Source organism: Canis lupus, chromosome 10 (assembly GCF_048164855.1).
Source record: "Canis lupus baileyi chromosome 10, mCanLup2.hap1, whole genome shotgun sequence".
Taxonomy (NCBI): domain Eukaryota; kingdom Metazoa; phylum Chordata; class Mammalia; order Carnivora; family Canidae; genus Canis; species Canis lupus.
In genome coordinates this window covers 35,666,330-35,690,218 of record NC_132847.1, presented here as the reverse complement: position 1 = coordinate 35,690,218, position 23,889 = coordinate 35,666,330, and the positions used below count along the sequence as shown (strand labels likewise).

The 23,889-nt window shown below is 40.6% G+C and overlaps 1 long non-coding RNA gene across 6 annotated transcripts in view; it reads left to right on the top strand.

Annotated features, from left to right (window-relative positions):
• LOC140641460 (uncharacterized) overlaps positions 1-23,889 on the top strand; it is a 178,953-nt gene that overhangs the window by 143,066 nt on the left and 11,998 nt on the right. For 3 of the 6 annotated variants that reach the window (XR_012037973.1, XR_012037977.1, XR_012037978.1), the window contains 3 exons: positions 1,431-1,520; positions 2,099-2,174; positions 20,462-20,516. This is a non-coding gene — a long non-coding RNA (uncharacterized lncRNA). Of the gene's footprint in view, positions 1-1,430; positions 1,521-2,098; positions 2,175-4,439; positions 4,592-10,839; positions 11,158-20,461; positions 20,517-23,889 lie in introns of those variants that run through there. The other 3 variants (XR_012037974.1, XR_012037975.1, XR_012037976.1) reach the window with 3 other exon arrangements.

Genomic DNA, 23,889 nt, shown 5'->3' with positions numbered 1-23,889 from the left:
TCTATATCTGGATGTGAATAGTTAGGTCAATTGCCTCGATCTCACCAAAGCGTCAAGGCTTATAGGGGCTATGGTTCTCCCTGACTTCCATACCCACCTCTGACTTCATAGGTCTGATGCAATCCAATTTTTCAGTTCTCTTCATGGCACCTTTCTAGATGCAGGGGGTTACAGGGAAATGAATAACTCTTCTTTGGTTTTATCCATACATGACAACAAACCTTAACCTTCACAATTGTCCTTGTTTCATGTGACTAAAATTTGATAAATTACTTGGTTTGAAAGTTGTAGCAGAGCTGGGGCGAGGTGGGTGTAAGGCTGGGCAAAAAGGTGGAGCAGAAAAGAGCTGGCAACAGAGTTTATTCAGGGGCTGTTTTCTTTGTCTTTTAATCCTCAATATATTGCCTAAACCTGGTGGACCCACGCCTAGTAAGTGTTAATTGATCTGTGAATTGAATGAATGAATGAATGAATGCTCTTCCAAACATACCAGGTAGTATCCCAAGGGGCAGCGACCACCTTTGAACTGGTGTGGAAGGCTTCCAGCAGGGAGGGGTCCATACCCAGTCCTCAATGTGGCTCTTGTGACAGCTGTTCTGTGTAGCATCATTACTACATAAACTTCTCATTTATAGGTCACTCCTTTAAAAAAAATCTAATTCCCTGGATTGATGTCAACATAACAGGGATAATGGCAGTTGTTTTGTCTTTGCTTCCTTTTCCAAGCAAAGGATCTTAACTTGGGATTAGAAACTTCCCTGGTTCTGTGAGTCCCCTGAAAGTGTTCCCCAAAATTTGGGTGCCTGTACATTATTTTCTGTGGAACGCAATCATAGTTTTTATCAGATTCTCAGCAGGCCAAACTACCTTTAAAAGGTTACCTTTGAAGTTTACTAAGCATTCACTTGAAGGTATGCACAAATAGAATCCCCTAATTCCAATGCCTTACAAAGAACTACTGTCAGTGAGAGTCTATCTCAACTGTTCAGTTTTAGATTTCAGGGCTGAGAAATTCCTGAATTATCCTATAAACACATATTTTTTGAAATATGGCCTATAGGTAAATATTAAATCCTAGAACCCATTGGGAGCATTTCATGTAAATTAGATTTAAGATGAGGCAGGGTTTTGAGTAAGGTCTATGGGAGAAAGAGCCACATTTTGGTGAAAAGGAAATGTTGGAATTGGAACAAACCAAATGTGTCTTATGGAATGATTAGACAAACAGCTGGTAACAACTTGAGGAAGACATCGGTGAGTCCCTGCTCTGTGGAGTCTCTTCTGGAGGTATAGCCAAGAATTTGTCCTTTACAAATTCAAGACACTCTTGAATAACTTCAGGATATTAAAAACTATTAGAGGTGGGATGGGAGACTTATGGCAATAGCACATCAGCAAATGATGATAGGAATAACTTTTGTGTTTTTCAGCTTGCACATTTGGGCCTCTGGTCATCACTCTGACGTTGACAGATGAGAGAGCTATATTTCACTCAGAAAATTTTCACAGATACCATACAGGTCTGTATCAGGCTTGTTTTAAATGTTACTATGTGTTTTGCAAAAGAGCTGCATGAGCACCTGTAAAACCTATTTCTGCCTGAGTGGAAAAAAATATGGCAACTGTGGTTTGTTGGAAGGTGCATAACTTTGGGAATAAGAAAGGGTTAGGTTTGAATACCAACTTCACTGCTTAGCAGCTGGGTGGAGTTGGAAAAGAGGAATTCTCGCCAAACCTCAATTGCTCCACCTGTAAATCAGGGATATTAATACTTAATTCTGGAGTTGTCATAAGGCTTGGTGGTTAATGTCTAGCTTCACGAATAGCAGGCAAGTAATAAATGACAACTATTATTATTGTTAATATGAAAAAGGATATAATTCATTTACATGCCATTAGGCAATAAAGAGGTTCATATAAGTGAATTTCAAGGAATAGAAGCTTTTCTTTTGAAATGCTAAACTTTTAGCTACTTTCTAAAATGTATATCATATAATTTTCCCTTCCTTGAGAATGTAGGAATAATATATTTTATCTTTTCTCATATTCAGTCTCATTCTTGGGACCATAATTGACATATTATTATATTCTATTATAGATAAGAATACTAGCTTCCAGACTGTTTGGTTCCCAAAAAAGTGAGATGAGCAAGAGACAGACCATCATGGAGATGGGTAAATGCCAAGAGAATGAGCTTTTTTGGCCGGAGGCTGGGGGATTGGGGGCTGGGGGATTGAGGGGAAGCAGAACCATTGAGTTGAATAAACACAGAGAGCCCTGGGTTCAAGTTCTACCTGCAGCATTTAATGACTTCACCTTGGTTGCTTCCTTCCACTTGGTTAAATGAAGTAGTCTGTACAAATGGAAGACATGTAATATAGAAATTGAGTTTTCAGAAAATTCAGAACAGAGGACAAGAAGCAAGCATAAATCAAATAAATCTTCTCCCTCCTCTGTTCATATATACTATATTACAGACCAGTTGGGGTTTTCTGAGGTATAATTGACATACAACATTATATTGGTTTCAAGTGGGCAAACATAAGGATTCAGTGTTTGTAGATTTTGCAAGATGGTCACCATAGTAAGTCTAGTTAACATGCATAGTGACAGAACTTTCTGCTTCACCATGCATAGTGACAGAACTTTCTGCTAGTGATGAGAACTTTTAAGATGAACTCTCTTAGCAACTTTCAAGGATGCGATAACTATAGTCACCATGCTGTACATTACATCTCCATGACTTATTTATTTTATAACAGACTGGCTGATTTTGAGAGGGCTTCAATGTGCTTTTACAATGATCATTCTCACAGAAAAGAATCAAGCAGAATTTTATCCTTAGAAGGCAAAAAGCACAGAGTAGACAAACAGAAAGATTGGGTATCCCAAATAGATTACTTCTGTTGATGTAATTTTAGGGGTGGTGTCTTCTGGGTAACTGGATAAATGCCAGAGTTTGCCACTGCACCCTTTATATTTCATTGCTTGCTGTGATCCCCCAGGAAGAGTCAGAACAAGGCTATTAGATTACATCTGTGATCTGATAGAGTGGTGTTCAGACTCCGTTCCTAAGCATTTGAGGGTTCCGCAGGAGAGATTTGGGGGTATGTAGGCACTATGAAAGATTTTAGGAAGGTGTCCAAGAAGACAGTTACCAGAGCCTTGTCTATTTAAGTATGAGTGACTCCACCTATATCTGTTTAAATATAAGGGGTTCATGTGAGATTTCATCTGAAAAAAAAATTTGCTGGCTTAAAAACATCTGAGACTCAAAGGAAATTCCTTTACCCAATAAGCATTTGGTCTGAGGCAGTTGGGAAAATTATGCCAGATAAAATCTGAACTCAGTAACTATACATTCACAATCCGTCCTCCTCCCTCATTTCTGCTTAACTACATGAGTTCAAACACTAACTCCTGAAGAAACCCCCCATCATTCCCAAGCACAAAGTATTTTCTTTTTTTCTGGTCACTTGTTTACATCATTGTATTGGTCATGATTGGCTGATGGCTGTAATAGCCCCCAGTCTCAGAAGCTTAGCACATTGAGAAGATAACTTATCCTGTAGGCATGAAACTGCACCAACCCTCTTGGTCAGGTATCTCTGTTGGGTGTGCTGCTCCATGAGGAGGAGCTGGAGGCCTTGCACCATGGCAACCCCTACATCTCAGAGGCCTCTGGGGGACTTTCTGTGGTAGATAGTATAAAGACATGACAATGTGAGGACTTCTCTGGACATTTGAAGAGCCAGGCTTAGCACTGGCATTCCATTCTATGGGCTGTAACTAGTCACATTTTCCCATGTAGATATAAAGAGAGCTGGAAAATACAGAATTACTTGTTGGCCAAAGGAAAAATGGAATCTTTTCTTGAACACATTGCATTATCTTTTCCATATCATTAGCGAATCCTTATCCACATACAGCCTTGAGGTACAGATACTTGTGTGTCTTAAATCCTCAACTAGATTGCAAACTTCTAAAAATAGGAGTTGTGCGCAGCCTAGGTGGTTCAGCAGTTTAGCGCCACCTTCAGCCCAGGGCCTGATCCTGGAGACCCAGGATGGAGTCCCACATCAGGCTCCCTGTGGGGAGCCTGCTTCTCCCTCTGCCTGTGTCTCTGCCTCTCTCTCTGTTTCTGCGTCTCTCATGAATAAATAAGTAAAATCTTTAAAAAAAAATAAAAATAAGGAGTTGTACTTTATACACTACTATTTGTAATCCTTGGAATGCCTGAGTATATTAGTTAAGGTAAGCTACTATAAAGACAGACTTCGAAAATTTAGATCCTTAAAGGAAATTGCCCCCTCCCTTTTATTTTATTTTTATTTTTATTATTATTATTTTTGCCTCAAAAGTGTTCTTGGAAAGTGTCAGTCCTCCTACTTAAGATCTTATTCAGGACATAGGCTAATGGCATCTTTGTTCATCCTCAGGATTACTTTGTGCATTGCAGTGCCAACTAGAGGGAGGATGGAGGTGTGGTGGTGGTGGGAAGTGCAGGCAAACTTTATGGATCAAGCTGGGAAAAAGCACACATCGTTTTCATCAATATTCCACTGGCAAGAAAGCACTGACATGACCACACCTCTGAGGGTCAGTAAGAAATTTAGTTTCTAGTAGGGTAGTTACAATCCTAATCAATAACTGTGGGGAAAAATGGGTATTGGTGACAATGACAGTCTTCCTCACACAGGCAAGGGCAAGTTTGTTCCCTTCTAACAATTCTTCAAATTAGGCTTTGGCATTCGCTGTTTTTGAAATTAGGAATTGATATTCAAAGGTGAAATAATGTGCCCCGTGGGACATGTCTACTAGATCTTCACACTGGGATTTGCATCTAGTGCTTCCTAGCTTCCTAACCCACTTTTCTTGTTCTGTACTGTGCTATGTCTTGCACACAGTAGGAGCCCAATAAATTCATTGGGTTGATGCTTATGCCCGTGTCCCCTCCTTCTTCTTCTTCAACCTCCCTCTTTCAGCTTCCCCTGCCAGTTGCAGATGTAGTGATCTGTGAAGAGTGACTTCTGTTGGCCATTCAACAGTGTGCCCTCAGAACTATGAACATATGACATCCTGCTAAGGGAAAAATATGAGTCAGCCATTTAAGCCAGGCACTTTCTTGACTTGTGACACATTCTAATTTTATTTTGTTACCACTTATTTTCTTTTTCTCATTACATTTGGCTGGAATGGCAAGCAAGTGTCTACTAAAGGTTGATTTCTGTGGAGAAAGTAATGGTATTTGATGGAAAGGACAGAAAATTCATTTCTCACCCACCCTGGGGAATGTGAAATTAATAGCGAGATCCTGGGGAATGCCAAGGAGGGAAAACCAGGGGGATATACTGTGTCCTTGATTCTGCTGGTTCCCTCTGCTCTTCCAGGAAGAGGTTTCTGCTCTTCTGAGTTTTGTTCTGCCACAAAGGTGCTATGGAAAATGCAATTATAAATTATATGCAATATCACTTAGGAGGTAGAGATTAATTAAGCAATTTGGGGAGTAGTTTACAAGCCCAGCATTCTAATCTCTCCACAACTTAATGTTTTATAGATAGTAATAAAAGCAAAGAGGGGCATGAATATCTCTCTCCATCTCGTCTCTCAGTCCCTTCAATCTCTGTACAAATTCCAGGTCACTCTGTGAGAGTCTAAGTAGGCATAAAGATACCCTAGATTCAGATGTAACTTTCCCACTGCTGGTTGAATGTCTTTGAGCAATTCATTTAAACTTTGTGAGCTTCAGTGTCCTCGTGTGTAGAGCAGGGATACTGTGTGCACTTCTATTGACAACGAAGTTTGGTAATATTTGTAAATTCCCTAATGTATTTAGTATACATTAACTGTATTTTTGCCTCAAATTCAAAATGTCCAAAATCTTCTCTTAGACATTTCTGATGAATGAAAAACTGGATATTTTAAAAAATATATTTTATTTATATATTTGAGATAGAGAGAGAGAGAGAGACAGAGAGAGAATAGGGGGAGGGGCAGAGGGAGAGGGAAGGAAGGAGAGAATCTCAAGCACACTCTCCACTGAGTGCAGAGCCCAACTCAGGGCTGGATCTGAGGACCTTGAGATCACGACCTGAGCTGAAATCAAGAGTCAGAAACTTAACCAACTAAGCCACCCAGGCGTGCCTGAGGGTTTGTTTTGTTTTGTTTTGTTTTGTTGATTGTTTTATACGTTAACTTCAGGGTCACCATATTGCTTGATTTAAGCCACATCTATCCAGATTTCATCAGAAGGTAACAATTGTCCATCTATTATTCCTGCAGTTAGCCAATTAGACACTATTGCATACATAACTGTCTAGTAATGCAGTGGTTTTGCTAAATTCCACAATGTTGGAATAATTTTGCCAGTGTTCTGATTCTGGCTAGGAGAAGAGGAACCATAGGCTTCCCATGGAGGGGGCTTTTGTTGGAATCTAGATACCGCCGCTAATGGGCCAGAACGTAGGGAAAAAACCACCAAGACCCCGAAATAATTGCTTAGAAATTTCCCATCTGTAACCTACGTCTGTTAGAAATAATAGAGATTTATTCTGTTTGAGATCAGGTTTCCCCTAATGCAACCTTGTACACTGTTGGAGAAGATTGGTAGGCTTTGCAATTCATAACAGTGATCTTCTTTCTAGAGGCCCGAGGGTGTTGACAATGGAAAGTTTTTCAGGGTGACTAATGCTTTCTATGAATAAACTAGATCCTTGAGTTGTCCTCTGATGGCCTGAAATCTTAACCAAAACCTCTTTTAGGAAAATTAAGGTTTTCTTAGGGCCCACGTGGAAACCTTGCTCTCAAAGACAAAATTGAGATCCAGATTCAGTTAAAATATATTGGGAGCCTTCTACTCACTGAGTACCTCCCTTGGGGCTTTCCCATCCCTCCTGTCATGGGGACAGCGCTGATTATCTCCCCTCATCAGATGGTTATATTGCTGTGTCACTCCCTCCGCAAACTGAGACCTACGCCCTTTCTTCTTTGGTTGACATTCTTTTTCTACTTCTTTGAAAAAGCACAGATAATTTTTGCCATCCCAGGCCTCAGCAGGGAAAGGTCAAGTCATTACTGTTCAAACACCATTTCCACCAGTGAAGTCACTTGAGTCAGGGCTTCTCAGGTAAGACAACGCGGGAGGTGATACTCCAGGAAGCGTTTTTGAGACAGAATGGGAATTCACAGTGAAGACTATACGTTTGGCTTCTTGGTCCCTTTTTACATAACATGAAATAGCCTTTTAACTATGTAAAAGGGAGAAAAGTGAAAGAAAGCCTGGGATCTAGCCTCGGTTGTGATTTCAGTGGAGAGGAGAGCACGGGGAGCTTACTGCCCTACCGGTTTAGCAGAAACACTGGAAGTCTGTCTGTCAACCAGGGCATCCTTTCTTGTCTTGGCTTGTTTTGGAGCTAGGAAGAGAGCTGATAGTCTTCACCCTGTCTAATTTATGTAGCTTCAGAAAGAAAGGTTGTCAGGTTCCACATGATGAAGAAAGAGGGAAAAAAGCAAATGAGACTGGGGACATGTCTAAACTCTCCGGCAGCATTGTCGCCCTGCTCATCAGGTAGGAAGAAAAACAGATTAAAGCATGTTCTTTGTTTCCAAATTCCAGGCTTGCAAAGGATGTATTATGATACTCATTTCAAAATATGGTTACATCTTGAAAGCATTTTTGTTAGATAGGCATATTATCTTTAACAATGAAGCAAGGGGGAAAAAAAGGTTGGTGCATTACAGTAGACTCTTAAAATACCTTAGCAGATCTAACTTTATATATATATATATATCTTTTTACATTAGCATTCAAAACTCCTTGGCAGGAACAATAGGAACAGTTCAAAGTTCAACTCATAATCATAAGCAGACTTCTCCCCCTCTGCGCACCCCCCAACCCTGCTTTGGTTTTTGTGAGTGTATTTGGAGAGGGTGGAGAGAAGGGAAAGAGGTCAAATTCAAACGTCTTTCTCCCCCCACCCCCCCCTTTCAGGACGAGCTCTAATTTCATAATAGGATAGTTTTATTCAGAGTTAACTACTTTGGGTTCAGAATGATAATCGTAGAAAATATAAAGTAACGTTTTAAAAGCTCCGGCTGTGAAAGAAAAGGAATAGCGCAGCTTAGTAAAAGCATATGTTGCTAGTGGGACCTCACAACCACATTCAAATCACGCTCTTGCCAAATCACGTTATGTTTCTAAAGCTCCTTATTTGAATTTCCCAAGCGGGGTTCATATGGCATGTTCTGTGTTTTTGCTATACGGTATTGAAGGAGGTCCTTAGAAATCTTTCCCCTAAAGAACCCATTTTTTTTTTCTTTTCTAAATAAAAGTCCTAATTAAGCCTAGTTTACATTTATGGAAGACAGGACTTCACTGACAACAACGGAAAATAAAAATCTGCTCTTGGCACCATTCGGGGTTCCGACGATGGCCCGAGGAGCCGAGGAGCAGAGCCTGCTGCCAGGGGGTGTGCCGCCCCTTGCTGGGCTTCTGTGGGAGTTAGGGCCCATCGCGGCCTGCCTTCCCGGACCTGGAGACCCCAGCCAAGCCAGTCCCAGTTGCAAAGAAAGACTGTGTTAAAACCACCCCAGGCCAGTGTATTCTTTACTTCAAAAGATTCAAAATAAAAAGTCACAGACTCCGAGATTCTGTTACCTGTTTTTGGAATGCATTTCAGTGTTTTACGAAATCTGGAGTCAGGAATTCACCCTGAAGTCCCCAGTTAATGCCTAATGTTTGCTCTCGCATTTCTCTGTAGCCTACTGTTCTGTTTAGAAAGCCTGATTGTCTTTGCTTCTTTTTAGGCTCTGCTTAATCATTGTTTATGATTTTGATAGTTCTGCCCTGGCACCTCTGAGTTCTTTATAACTTAATTATCATATCTAGCCTTACAATGAATAAAATGATTATCCTGTCCCAGCCCCCAGGCTTTGGCTGTTGGCGTGTATTAAAGCTTTAACTATTATGACATGAGATCTTTGAGTAACTTTGTAAAATACAGAGCATAGCCAGAGAGAAATAGTCCTGTTGAGGCCACATTCCCCAATGGGTGCTGCTGAACGCTTGTGTTCTCCAGTTATGACTGCCCGTCGTCATATAGGTCTGTCCAGCCTAAATATCTATCTCCTGAAATAACCGAGTCATATCTCAGCATTTTGTTCAGAAAACAAAAGGATCCATCAAGAACAGAATTATGGATGACAAGAAATATGGTTTACTGAAATAAAATTCTGCATAGCACATTGCAAATTCTATCCTTTGAGGTTCTGATATTTATTTCTAATGTTTCCCTCCTGCCGACTTCCCCCTCTCTCTCCCTGTTTCACTTTGTCACCTCTGAACTAGGAATTTTTTTTGAAACTTTTGCACAAGGTAAGAGGATAGTTTTGTTCTTTCTCATCCAGATGTCTCTTCTTCTTTTAGGATATGCTGATCTTCTAAGTGCTTTACGTGGTTCACGTTCTCTGCTTATGTCCACTGGGTTTTCTTATTTAGTTCAAATTTCACTTAAAATAGAAACTTTCTTTTTTCCTGACAAGCAGCATAATATTGTGGGTATGAGCACAGATGGTCCAGATCCAAATCTTGGTTCTGTGATTTGGGGCAGTTTACTTAACTTTTCTGCAAAATGAGGATAGAAATTCTCCTGAATACCTACTACTGTTGAGAACATTGAAGGCGTTAGTATGTCGCAAGCAGTCGGAAATGTGCATGGCCACAGATCTCTCTCTTGAATCATACTGATTATTATTATTATTATTATGCTGTATCACTCTGTGAAATGGCTTCGTTTTCAGTCTGCAGAGCCTGCAGTTATTTGTCTCTCTCGAAGGCAAGTGCTCTGCTCTCCCTTTTTTGGTTCTGTTCAAAGTAGAGTCTTGCCCAAGGTCTAGTATTGACAGAAGATGGTTACTTGGTTCCTTTGTTGGGAAAAGTAATGTCCAGTTTAAGGGGAACTCCTTCTCCCTAATGAGAAATGACACCAAGGCTATGTTTCTTCGAATAAACATTTTTCCAGGAATTGTGGCTGTATCCCTCTCCCCTGGGATGGGCTATACTTGAACAAAACAATTCGCATATGTGCAAATGCATTTACTCCAACAACTCAATTCCTGAGCCTTTGCTTTATAATTGTCCATTCTTCTGTATTTGTCATTTTAAGGCTCAAATATGATTTCTGTATCCCTTTTATTGTCACTGGAAATATAAAGAGAATGTTCTCCATTGCTTTTTTTTTTTTTTTTTAGAAAGAGAGAGAGAGAAAGTACATGGGCTAGGGAGGACGGGCAGAGGGAGAGGCACAGAGAGAGAGTCTTAAGCAGGCTCCACTCCCAGTGTGGAGGAGCCCAACGTGGGGCTCGATCTCACCACCCTGAGATCATCACCTGAGCTGAAATCAACAGTCAGACACTTAACAGACTGAGCCACCCAGGCACCCCTTGGATTATCAATTTTTAAAAAAATGATGGAAAGTGTCTGGCTGAGAATCAGCCCCTGCAGAACTCTATGTGACAGCCCTGTGGACTCTCACCAATAATGTGCATTCTAAGCAGGGCAATATGAAGTTACAATTAGTATATCATTAAGAGTAAAATCTGTTAAGTTACTGGTAGAGTGTCTAGCATCTCCAAGTTGATGTTACCACAGGCAAATACCCAATAATCTTTGATTCTGCTACGTCTGCAAAACTGTCAGGATACGATGGAAGAGAAATAGAGTCCTCTGAAGGAAATCAATTAGAAAATATGCATTCATCTTCCTCACAAAATAATATTTTACGTAGTAGCCTGCCATCTTCCAGTTGCTTACAAATGCGTTTTTCTGTTATATTTTAATAGAGAGGCATTATACGCTGAAGACGAAGAGAATGGTCTCTGAGTCGGAGTGCTTGGATGTGCGTGCTGGCTCCTCCACTCACCAGCTTTGAGTGTTCATGCAGGTTACTTAACCTCCCTGGCCTCACTTTCCTCATCTGTAAAATGAGGATGATAACAGTCGCTACCCCATACAGTTGTTGTGAGGATAGTTGTGCTTGCTATATAGAACCATCAGCGGAGCGATAGCTATTATTAAAAGATGAAAGGACAATCGTGCTTCATTTGTATAACACCTAATTTGTCCATTAGTCTTGAAAACATTAAACCATTGCTGTCAAACTTCTCTTTCTCATACCTCCTTCTTTTACCAGATAGCAGAAGGCAAATAAAATCCTGGGACGTTGCCTTTTCATTGCCACCGGTTGAGAAGAAAGTGACTGGGGAAAAACAAAATTCTAGCATGCTTTTACCCTGCCTAGCTGAGACCACTTAATAAATCACTTAACTATCACATAAAAAAACAAACCTAAAGAAATATACAAGGAGCAATGATTCGTGAAAAATAAAATACTGTGGCATATTTTTACCCTGCTGTGCTGAAACAATTCAATAAACCTCTTAGCACCTAAAAGTTGGCCAAATGCACTTGGGTATATCAGTAAAAAATAAGGATCAACATAAAACATAAACATAGGGGGTCAGTATAAAGAATTAAAGACAAATACTGAGCCTGTAATAGAATATGACAAAATCATACTGGTGGTACAAAGATGATAAAAATATGGGAAATACTTAAAATGCAAATAATGAAAGAATTTCTCCCACAAAGCCTACAATGACACCTGGGTTACTTTCCTAAAACTTTCAAAGTTCTGTTGAAAGTGGAGACATCATCTGGGGGTGAGGGAGAGGAGTTTACCTTTTACTGGTTGCCAGTTACAATCACCGATTCATTTATCAGAGTACTGGAGAACTGGCTGCCGTGGGGTTGTGTGTGAGTGGACAAAGTCTCTGGTGCTGGAGGCCCCGTCTGGCAAGTGGTGACTTAATGTGTGCCAGGGAGGCCACCAAACATTGACGAGTCAGGTGGATTCCGGAGGCAAAGAAAATGCCCTCAGCCAAGACAATTCCATAGCTTTTGTCTCTGCCTGTTCTTACTTAGACTGTCATTTCTGGCCTTCCTTCCCCTTCTTTATGGCCCCTCACACCCCGACAAAGTTCTTGCTTAATTTTAAAGCCCTGACTTATAGCTGGCTGCTGCCAAGGAATGACCTTCCCCATTTGACCAGTGTTAAAGAGGCCTATGGCGATGATGCTTTTGAATATACTCAGAGACTACTCTTTGGGAGTTAGAAGTCAACATACAGAAGAATTAAGAGCACAATTTTAATTTTAAGAGAAAACTGTATGCAGAGCTGTGTTGGGGGACTGTTTCTGCAAGAAGCCTGTTTTGAGAGAAAGCCTGGGTTTTCTTCTAGACAGAGCTGAGTTCAAGTCTCTTCCCCATCATGTTCTAGGAAGTTGACCTTGCTCACATTATGTAACCTCTGAGCATCCGTATACTCACATGCTATCTCGGGATAATGCTGCTCCTTTGGCTGTTATAAGTTACAGCGAGACAGCAGACATAGGACAGCCTGCCCAGTGCCTGCAGCATGGCTTACGTTCAAGGAACATCAGTGACCTTCCCTGCTACCTTTATAAAAAAATCATTATAATCAGGGAAGAAATACAGGAGAAAAAAAAAATATTTGGCATCTCCACTATAGCTATAACTATATAAATATATAATAAACATGGGAGGTAAACATATATGTCTATTTCCCCATGTTTATTTTTTTATGTTGATGCCTATTTTTTACTGATATACCCAAGTGTATTTGTCTGATTTTTAGGTGATAGCTAAGTGGCTTACTGGATTGTTTCAGCTCAGCAGGGTAAAAATATGCCACAGTATTTTATTTTTCACAAATCACTGCTTCTTGTGTTCTGTCAAAGCTCCTAATCTGGTGGACAGATTATAGAATCAAATTTTAAGCAGATTTCAAAATCTCTCCCATGTGTGTGTTTACGTGTGTATGCATGCATGCATACATGTGTGTCTATGTATACGTGTGTATGTAACCTCAAATGTAAACAATCAGATATGCAACAAAAATGGTAAATACTGAGAGTAATGAGAGAACAATCTGCCTAAATTCCTATCAATTGAGAAACAAAAATTTAGGCAGCTCCAGGATTTCAGAAATAAAACCAAATCAAACAATCAAGGGCATAAGAACACAAAAACATGTATGCAGATTTTGTTCCCAAAGAGAACAGTTCCCATTTTCCCCTTGATCTATACCTTTTGAAGACTGTGTTGCCTCTAAGAGTGGAAGGATATTTAGTAACTTTCTAGGATTACACCTCCCTGAAATTTTGTCAAAAGGTCTTTTTCCTTTTTAAGTCTGCGCCGCAAATCTACTCTTTCTCTTCCCCTTCCTTCCTCCCAAATCCTCAGTGACTCTGACAGCTGCAATCTCTTCCTCCCACTCCCCCCTTGGATGTGGAGCTGGGTTGCCATTGGAGACCTCCCCAGCTCCCAGGCGCTAGCTCCGGCCAAGAACTGAGGTGGTGGACGGAAAGTAGCAGAAAGTAGTCAATAATTAGAAAAACAGATTTTTCAGCCAAGCCCAGTAACCAGAGCTTGGAATTTCATATCTGAGATATTGGTTTCGCTAATTAATTAGCACAAAAATAATGGTCTGTGGGGGAACGTAGCTTTAGAAACTTTTGGCCGGGACTGCTACAAATGAACAATATGCACAGGAAAATGTTAATAGTTGAGGAGGAGAAAGGCATTTTAACAGAGTTTTATAGAATGTGGTTTAGGGTCCTCAGGGCAAACATATGCATTACACATCTAACCCCACACTGAGAAAATAATCCCCAATGTTGGTTCCTCTGCTAGTCCTATTAAAAATTCCCCGAAACGTAAAAGCTGCCAATTTTAGACTAAGAATAAATGGCTCGTGGTTCCTTCTGCAACGGCATCCAAGATTCATGCTCCAGCGCTGCGCACGAATCGAGGGGGGAGGAAGGGCTCTGGTTCCTGGGTTTCCAGAAAAGGCCAGTGGGTTGACCCAATCCCGTTTCCTCCAGACCGGGCACCCAGAGGCCACTTCGTGTCAGAGCTGGTTGGAGGGAGGATTTCACACCGAAGGAGGCCAGCACTGTGTTTGCTTTTTGTATGATGTCGGAGGTGGGGCTTGGGCCTCATGATGATGGGACCTCCAAGTGCCCTGCATCCTGTCGAGGTGCCCTCGCCTGGAACTCCCGCCCGCACGGGGAGCCAGGGGGCCTGGGCCAGGCCGCAAGGCGGGCCATTTCTGCAGACCACTCTCCTGCACGTTAGTGGGGCTACTCGGGTGGCTGGATGGCCTGCTCTGGCCTTGAGTATCCAGCTCATTTCCTAGTTACGAAGTGTGATGCGGAAGGATGTGGGGCGGTGATGTTAGTGACTGGAGGCACAGACCAATTCAGAATTGGTTCCCATCAAAATGTTCTTTATTGATTGGAAAAAAAGAAACAAAAACAAAAAACAAAACGAAACAAAACCCCTTTTGGTTCTGAGATCAGAAAACCAAAGTTGGAACCTCAGCTGTCAGCTGGGTGATCTCAGATAACTCCTCTAGCTTTCCTGGGTCGGAAGTTGCCCCCCTATAGAATGGAACCACCAAGCCCTGTCCAGACTTGCATGGAAGCGAGGACCAAGGGGGGCACCGCTCCAAAATGCTATGCAAATATAAGCCATTATTGTTTGCGGGTTAAGATACGCAGATGCAGATGCAGATGCGCAACGGTGGTGGTTGGAGGCGCCCTCGGTCCCTTTGAGGTTCTCGGCGACAGCTCTCATTCGAATTCCCATGTGACTTCTTGTGCCCTGCAGGTGGGAATTCACACCTGTCCTATGCTGAACTAGGTTTCACCAGTTACACAATTCTGAACTAGGTTGTAGTAATTATGTGCCTACCAGAGATGGGGAAACCACAAGAGCAAGCCGAGTCTGGTGTTCACTTCCTATTAATTCTTCATCCTCTTACTCACACTTGTGACCCAAAGGTTTACTCATCTCTTAGCACTCTAATGTCTTCCAGAATAATGCCTCCTTCATTCGTGGGGACCATGATCTATAAGGCACAGATAGGTAAGTGTCTGTTATTTCTCTAGGCTCTTAGGGGGTTTCTGAGTGTGATCTCCAGGCAATATGTCCAGGTCCTCTTAAGGCCTCTGTTCTCAGGAGCAAGAACATTTAGACAAGTTCTTGAAGTTCTTAGGTTTGGAATTTGACGTCCAAGGAGAACTGGATGCTTTGTTTTGGGCTACCCCCAAGTCTGCATGTTACTGTGCACAATGATACGTGTAGAGAGGATTGGCCTACATTTCCGAGAATAAACGTTATGCACATGTATAGACCATTTCTTTAGGCTTTTTTTTTTTTTAGAACGCTCTTTGAGAGGCCATGGTACAAATGCTACCTGGTCTTTTTACCGACTTGAAATTAGTCATTGCAAGTTTCATTTCATGATGACCCTATTCTAATTCAAATTCCCTGCATGTGACAGTGTCCCTTTTTACTTCTAAGCCTGGCCTATTTTCTACCTTTGCCCCCTTTTATGTGTGGCAGAGGAAAGTGTAATTCTGTTGCATATCATACGATGACAACTTTGACTCCACATCCTTGGAATTTTGCCTGGTAAGGGGCTGATATTAGGTCACATGTACACTGAACTCTGCAATGAGAAGCAAGGCAGGCGAGGTCTGTTCCATAAAAGCACTTCTTTTTTTTCCAGCAAATTCCCCAGTCGAGTATTGTTCTAAGTAACTAAGGATCTGATTCTCAACAATTAAATCTGCTGTCACATTTTATTTATAATGGCAGTTCAAGATTGGGCTAGTAACTATAAGGTCTCAATTTTTTTTGGCAGCTGCAAGGCTAAGGGAATGGAATGGGTGTTGTGCAGTTGTGTTAGTACTGGTCTCCTTCAACAACTATGGATTTGGAGTGTGTTTGTTTTAAGGCTGGGAGTCAAGCGACTGTGATATGGTTCAAGGAGGCAGGGACATTCTCGGTGAGTGTTATGTTAGACCTTTGTAAAAACAACTGGGGGGAAGGGGCTTTGTATGTGAGGTGAGAGGATATAATGAGCAGAAAATGGGGGTACTTGAGGTAAAACTGTCTGTATCATTGGATCTCCTTACACTGATCTAGCCCATATATTATTCTGAATGTTTTTTTGAAAGGTACAGCTCAAGGAATAGGGCACTGCTGATACCATTTACTGTTGCAACATGTGGTGAGACAAGGAGCTATGATAGCAAGGCAAGATGGTGGAGGCAAGAAGGCCACTGTGCTGGAGTGTAGAATACATATTGTACTCTCTATTTGTATTGGGAGGAGCCTTATGGTAAAAAATGGAAAATGGTGGCATCAGATAAGGCTGGACAGGGAGAAATGAAATGTAGTCGTGGCAGAAAAAGACCTTTATTCTTGGCCTGTGACAAACACAATATAAGGCAAAGGAGACTGGTGCAGTTTCATGGGTACATCCAATAACAAAATGATGCAATAGACTTTTGACATAGCTGCAATCTTTCCCTTCTGTTCCAAATTGCAAATAAGCTAGTCTTGAGGGAATGTTATTATGAGAAACAGATAAAAAGGTTTAGTCACCATCACCTGAGAAGGGTTAAGGGTACAAAAATATATCCATGCAATAGTTTCCCAACTTAGTCTTGTAGTCATTTGGGAAACTTCTTTTAAAAATTTATACAGATATGTATATAATTTCTCCATCTTACACTAAGGGATTTCTGATTTGATGGATCTGATATGGGGCCCATGATTTCATTAAGCTGTTTAGCTGACTGTAATAATAAATAATCTTTGAGAACCAATTTTCTAATTAAGGTGAAGACTCTTAAACTGGGGCTCAGGACACCTGGTGTCTACCGCCAGATTTACCCAATTAGAATCAATTCAGCTTTCCATGGTAATAACAAAATGGGTTCTTTTTCTCACAGGGCATTTTGTAAAGCTCATTCCATGTATCATAGATGTAAAATATTGGTCATATGAACATGTAACTTTTTAACTACTCTTGTACCTACAGGTTTAAGAGATTATTTCAAAATTTTAAAGATATTTCTAACTGAAATGTCTTAGAAAATCTCCCAACACAACAAAAAAATGAGAAAAAGAAATACATAGTCTATTTTAGACAAAACTAGACAAGCAATGTCTGCAACCTGGAACAGGGTGTTTTAAAAATCTCTGGGGAATTAAAATAGTAAGTTAACTATCTTGGAATTAAAATAAAAAACATATAATAGGTTCAATTTAAAAAACCCTCTAAAATATTTGGATGATGTTATCCAGAAAATAAAACAAACAAATAGACAAATAGATGTGCAATAAGAAAAAAGGGGAAGGAAATTATAGAATAAATATAATAGAAAATATGAAAAAAGAACACAAAAATATGAAAGAGGAATATGATCAAGGAAGAAAAACAAAACCAAAAGGCAAACATCTCAAATTGCAAGGGCCCATGAAGTACCCATGTCATCACACATTTGAAACAAAACCACCTAGAAATTTCCAAATAGAAAATAAAGACAGATTCACACATAACAAGGATCAGATATCAGAATACCACAATGCTGGTAGACTTCCTAACAGCTCTGTTGGGAGATAGAGGAAAATGGTGCCTTTAAAATTTTAAAGTAAGTGATCTTCAGTCTATAATTTTCTGTCCTTAAAAACTACAAATCAAAGGTAATGGAAGATTAGTGGTGTTTTCAGACAGGCAAAGCCTCAAACATTTTCACTATGATATTCTCTTTCTCAGTAAGTTACTGGAGGGAGTTTTCCATTAAAAGAAGACTAAATAAGGAAAGAAAAAGATACCAAAACTAGGATCCAGTACAGATTAGAAAGAAAGGAAATTGGCCAAGGAAAGTTCCAAAGTAAGAGACGTGAAAGTCTAAAGAGGTTGGAGGAGATAGATGGAGAATTATCTACATTAAAGTAGGATTATCTACATTAAAAAATAATAAAAATGATAAATTATCTGATGGGCTTGATCATGTACAAAATTAAGGGACATATTCTAAAGATTGCAGTAGGTGAGGGGACACTTAATGAGGGATAGATAAATAGAATGTTTTTTAAATGAGGTACTTACTAACCCCAAGAAAAACAAAGAGCTTATATAAGAAAAGATGTGTAATCGTAGTCTACTACTTGATTGAGTACTGAACAATTATCACAATATCTACTAGTGAAAAGACTATGATTAGCTATATGGGGGAGGGAAAGGAGAGAGTGTAAGAAAGCTAAATTTTTCATTTATTAAAATACAACTAATAAAGTCTAAATGTGATGAACCAATATATGTGAGTAAATGCATGTGGTTCTAGGAAAACTGAGATAGTTTTTAAAGAGATAATTTTTATAAAAGTTAAAAATGGTTACATCCTAGGAGGAGAAAATGGAAGAAAGAGAATAGAGGGGATTTTTTACATGCCTTTTAGCATAATTTGACTTTTTATTTCTTATTATTTAAGTTTTTTAAGATTTGTATTCATTTATTTGAGACAGAGAGAGATGGCGGGGGGAGAGAGAAGCAGACTCCCTGCTGAGTAGGGAGCCCACTGCGGGGCTTGATTCAGGACCCTGAGATCATGACCTGAACCTATGGTAGACGCCTCACTGACTGAGTCACCCAGGCATCCCTGACTTTTTAAATTGTATGTATTCTTCTCCAAAAAAAAAAAAAAAAAAAAAATCACAATTTCAAAACTAAATATCAATTAGGGTTGAAAAAGATTTAAAAAAAGATCAAGGAATTCACTCATTTCCAGCCTACTGATCAATTTGGCACAGATTAGATATTGCTATAGAATTTCTCTTCTCTCCTCTACCCTCTGTAAGACCCATCCAAGGTGTGGAGGCTCCAGGCTTACTGCACGCTCCCATTGCCCAAAGGAAATGGGTTTGCTCAGCTGATTTGCTCCATAGCAGTGGTCACAAACCTTATGTACTTTGGAATTGCCATCTCAAAATGCAGACCTCCAGCAGATTCAGTTGAGAGATTCTGATTCAAGAGGTCTGGGATATATTGATGAATTGATCTGAACAAGTATGTGACATAAACTTGGTAGAGGCAATCAAGAGACTCAATGAAAACTTGTATAAAGGTATTGGAATTCAAAATGTTAATATATTGAGAAACACATTCATTTATTCACTCATCTAATACTTATTTGAGCTCATTCTCCTTTCAGACAATAAACTAGATGTTGATTAAATGATGCATACTCTCAAGAGATTCATATTTTAGCCATTTGTCAGAGAAATGACAGGGCAAAACCTATCTCCTATGACTGGATCCTAGAGGTCACTTTGGAAGACATACATGAACATATAGAACCATTCACATAATAAACTGCCTCAGCCTAAAGTCAGCTTTGAAATTAGTCACAGCATTCTTTATCATGAGGCACTGACTTGGGAATCAGACAGACCTGGTTTGAACCTCGATCTTTCCTTTCCGAGCATACCACAAAACCTTATGGACATCTGGCAGTTGGATACAGTAACAGCTTATCCTATAAGCTTAAATTATTTGAAGCATATAGAATGTTGACTAGAGTGCCAGGTGCAGAGTAGGTCCTCAACAAGGTCAATGCCCTTTAATTTCCCACTCTACTTTCCACTTGGATCAAGTAGTTCTCTTTGTAGCCTGATGGGCAGCACACTGAGGTGTCACAAATACCCACTACTGGGGCATCTGGGTGGCTCAGTGAGTTAAGTGTTTGACTCTTGATTTTGGCTCAGGTCATAATCTCAGGATCCTGAGACAGAGCCCAGTGTTGGGCTTCACACTCATTGGGGAGGCTGCTTGGGATTCTCTCTCTTCCTCTCCCCTGCATGTGCATACACACATGCTTTCACACACATGCTCTCTCTCAAAGAAACAAATCTTAAAGAAAAAAAAAAAAACACCTAATATTATTTAAGTCCCCAGTCCTGACTCTTGTTTTGGGCATGTATGTTTGCTACGTTGGTAGGTTATTTCACCATGCTGAGGTACAGATTCTTCACTTTTAATATGGGATAATTAGGGTCATTCTGAGAGTTTGAGACAAAGCATTTAAGGAACATAATAGGGGTACCTGGGTGACCTGGTGGTTGAGCATCTGCCTTTGACTCAGGTCGTGATCCCAGGGTCCTGGGATTGAGTCTCCCATCAGGCTCCTTGCAGGGAACCTTCTTCTCCCTCTGCCTATCTCTGCCTCTCTCTGTGTTTCTCATGAATAAATAAATAAAAAATCTTTAAAAAAATAAATGAAAATAAAGAACCTAATAAAGTCACATGTACTTAAGAAATGTCAGAACTGCAGCCCCTGGGTGGGTCAGTTGGTTGAGTTCCAGACTCATGATTTTGCCTCAGGTCATGATCTTGGGGTTGTGGTGTTGAGCCATGTTGGGCTCCATGCTCCATGGGGTGTCTGCTTGGGATTCTCTTTCCCTCTTTCTCTCTGCTAACTGCTGCCCTCTCTCTCTCTCTCAACCTCTCTTTCTCTCCCTTTCTAGAATAAATGGATAAATCTTTAAAAAGAAGAAGAAGGAGAAAAAGGAGAAGGAGAAGAAAGAAGAAGAAGAAGAAGAAGAAGAAGAAGAAGAAGAAGAAGAAGAAGAAGAAGAAGAAGAAAAAGAAAAAGAAAAAGAAAAAGAAAAAGAAAAAGAAAAAGAAAAAGAAAAAGAAATGTCAGGACTAATTATTACATGTATTCTTTGACTCAGGGAGAGAAATTAGGGTGTGTGTTCGTGTGTGTGTGGAAAAGCACACACTCACAAAGACAAATGATACTTTAGGACATCTCTGAAACTCAGAGCCCTACAGAGTGAGACTCAGGGCATGGTGAAAAGCAGAACTCAGTCTTTAGGATTCAAGGTCAGGATACCGCATTCAAGGATCATTCCTCACTTTGCCATGAGTGGCCTCTCCCTTTTGCCTTCATAGAGGCAGTCATTCATTTTGGAGATCCAGAGCTAGACTGATGATTTCAGCTTTGTTATTAGGCTAAATGCTGCTAAGAATGTAACTGAAAGACAGAGTTTCAGGCCAAAGAAGGTTACAGCCCAATCCTTTCATATTTAAGTGGGAAGTTTGAACAAGGATAACATTTTCTGACTGCATTCCAGGGTTGGATAAAAGCTGTTGAAATAGGAAATGACATGGAAATTTGTAGCGAGCCGCCAGAAAAGGAAAACCAGACTGTATTACTGTACCTGAGAGGGGAAGTGGGTGTGGTGAGTTGGCTCCACACCATTTTCCTGGGCTCTGGCCTCCTCAAGGAGGGAGCTGGTACCCACCAGTATATTCTGTGAAGAAGGAGGGCAGGATGCTCTGGGAGCCAGCGTGTACAGCGTAAATGGTCCTGAACTCAAGGCTTGAGAGGATGTGGGAGCAAACCTTGTGCCTAGAGCTGAAGGATTGTTCCCTCTCCTCAAACACACAGACACGTGCTCCTAGCACAGACACCAGTTTTGGCTGAGGCTGTCTGCTGCTTGGGAGGTGTCTTTGGCTCTGGAAATCTCTCAGGGGGCCAAGGTGGGCCTCAGATGAGAGAAGCAGGGATTTGGGCTGCTTTAGGCTGGCTCCAGCCTCAACACTGAGACCAGCTGAAGAAACTTTCCAGTTTCCTTCCAGATCCATTGAGTCCAGTATTGTATATACTGTATCACAGGATCAGTCTTACCAAGGGAGGGAAGGAAGCCATATTCAATAGAAAAGACTAGCTACATGCAGGTTGTGTAAAGAAGATACATATTCTCTCTTAGTGGAAAGAGTTTGGAGTTTATAAACTCAGGTAAGGACTCCTAACCTGCAAATCACTGTGGCCTGGGGTATACCACCTAACTGACCCGAACTTCATTGAGTTTCCTCTGAAAAATGGTGGCTACTGATCCCTCTCTTACAAATTACCCTGAATGGAATATCCAATGCAAATTCAGTACTAATGAGCCTGGCATGTGAATGAGTGTGCTTGGATGACAGTGCATTAAAGTGGATAGTATAATAGTAATTGTGTCCTTTTTCTATTATGTTTTTCCAACATCGCTAACAATATTAAGTTATAGGAATGATGTTAAAGTCAGAGGGGTTCAGGAGGTGAGCAGCCCGAAGGTATAAGGAGCGAGCAAGAGGAGCAAAGCAATTGGTTTTAAACTTCTGACCTCTTACAGCTTCACCACTAGAAGCCAGGGTTGTGTTTTACTCATTTTTGTCTCTTGAGTAGCTGGCACGGAACAGCCCAGGCTTAGTAGAGAGTGAGTAAATGTTCACTGAGTTACAGAATGAACAAAAAAGGAAGTCTTATTTGATATGTATTTCTTGTTACTAATACATGGGCTCTGTCGCATTTCATGTCATGTGAACAGAAGTAAAATCAATCATAGTTCAGTGTTAGAATATGTGAAAAATGAAGACTTGAGTGATGAATTGTTTGGAATAAGAACTCTCAGGCCTGGATGCCAGCTTAGGATCCCAGCTGTGCATGTCCTTGGGCAATGCATTTGACCTTGCTGTGTCCTGTAGCTCCCTCAGCTATATCCTGGGGGATAGGGGGTGGGGGGTAACTATGGTACTTAACCTTCCAGGTCTTTGGGAGGAATAAAGGTATTACTCTCTCTGTATTGCATAAAACAGTGTCTGATGTGTAGCAAGTGCTAAATAAATGCTAGTGGTTGTTATTTTAAACTTTAGCGTATGGCATTCTGTATAATATTTACCCATAATAACACCTAGACATTTTTCCAGCTATTATTCTTAAAAATTTTAAAGCTATCAAGCAATCGGTCAACGTAATAAATTTCCCAGTAAAAACTTAAGTATAAATTAATGAGTAGCCTTAAAACAGCTACATTTGTAGCTTTGTTACACATTCATGAAGCCAACTTGAAAATGATTGCCAGCCCCTGGTTATCAGAGAAAATTCAATTCCAAAATAAAATCATCTTATTTTTCCCCACCACAGAGTATAATGATAGTTTCCCCCCCCCCCCGCCCCCCCCTTTTCATCCAGTTTGATTGCAGTCTTCTGGAGTTTTATCTGACTCTCCTCTTGGGTGGATCCTGAGAGCTAGTCTTGAGTCATGAGTTCCAAACCAAGCTTTCCAGTTGAGTCTGTTTACAGTAATAAGACTGATAGTTTGACACTTAGAGGAAAAGGCACATGTTTGCCTTTCTTTCTATGGAGACAGAGACTCTGGGTGCTCAGTGGAAAGAAACAGTTTACAAAGACAAAGGAGTTTAAAACTGAGGTACATTTGTGACTGGGAGATAAGTTTGGGGTGACTGGAACAAATGGAAGATGAGGCCAAGATTATTTCTGAAGAGACTTCTGACTCTTTATGTGACATCAGCAACACAAAGGGGAAAAGACAAATGCTCCCCTGGACACCTATTCTGGGTGTTATTTGGAATGTAGTTGCATCTCAGTAAGAAGTGGAGTGGCTAGATCTCCTTAACCCGTAACCAGGTCCATAAGCACAAACTCCAAGGATTCCTGAGAGAAAACAGGTGGGGGTGGGAGGACCACCCCAAACCAACAAGGGAAGCCCCAAGCAGCTGGGAGGAGGCGGCTTAAAGACCCCTGCAGTGAATCCTTGCCTCCCTCCTTGAGGAGAGAGCTGGTGTCCATTTTCTGATCAGTGTTGGGATGGAGACTCTTGAAGGGAAAAATATATCTTGCTCTGAGTGCAAATACTTGCCCCCTAGCTCTTTATCTTTTGGGTGCCCAAATATATACCAAGAGATTCCGCCCCTAGACCTGGCTGGCTTCAAACCCAGAGTTATTAAGAAAACTCCTTGCTGTTCTTGGAAAATACTTTCTGATCTAACCACTGGTGCTTGAAATTGCTTAAGTACAGATGCAGTTATTAATCTTTTTAGTTTAAGAAATTTGAATATAAATCTTACAACCTAAAGATAATCCTGGAATCCTTCCACCCCACCC